Consider the following 961-nt stretch of genomic DNA (forward strand, 5'->3'; position numbering starts at 1 on the left):
AACTTGTGATTTTTTTGCTGTCTGGGATATATATTCTGGAAGATTCTGCAATGATTTCCAGGGGTTTTGGCAGTATGTCTGGTCTGTCCTCCCAGTATGTAGGTAGCAATAAGGGGCATCAATAGCATCTGCAACCTACCTGAGTAGTTGCTTGCATATTATCCACTTTGACACTATAGATACAGTTTGTACTATGAAATTCTTTAGCTGCCTTGAAACACCCTCTGAGTTGACAAAGTGCTTTGATCTTTCTCTTCTTCTCTGTTCAGTTGCACAGTTCACCAACATCTGTATTACCATCAAGTTGGCAAAGTGCTTTGATCTTTCTCTTCTTCTCTGTTCAGTTGCACAGTTCACCAACATCTGTATTACCATCAAGTTGGCAAAGTGCTTTGATCTTTCTCTTCTTCTCTGTTCAGTTGCACAGTTCACCAACATCTGTATTACCATCAAGTTGACAAACTGCTTTGATCTTTCTCTTCTTCTCTTTTCAGTTGCACAGTTCACCAACATCTGTATTACCAGCAAGTTGACAAAGTTCTTTGATCTTTCTCTTCTTCTCTCTCCAGTTGCACCTTATCTGAACACCCCACCCACATCTGTATTACCACCCTTCACAGACAAGAGTTCACCACATTCTTTGTTGTTTCTCTCCTCTCTTCTTTTCTTCTCCTCCTCTTCTTCTCTCCCTACCTTCCTCCCTCTTTCTCTTGAGTTTTGATTGTAAATTTTTGGACAACGAATTCTATTCACCATGTCATAGTATGGAGTCACACCTATCTTTCCACTAAAAAATCCTGAACCAAGATCTATTTTTCGACCATATCATGAATCCAGATACATAATTTCTGAACTATATCATGAATATTTTAATTAGATGCTGGACCAAGATATACCTTTCCACTTTATCTTAACAAGGATATATCTTTCAACTATATCTTGAACAAGAATATATTCATAA

The sequence above is a fragment of the Laccaria bicolor genome, genomic scaffold (genome assembly GCF_000143565.1).
Source record: "Laccaria bicolor S238N-H82 LACBIscaffold_109 genomic scaffold, whole genome shotgun sequence".
In the NCBI taxonomy this organism is placed as follows: Eukaryota; Fungi; Basidiomycota; class Agaricomycetes; order Agaricales; family Hydnangiaceae; genus Laccaria; species Laccaria bicolor.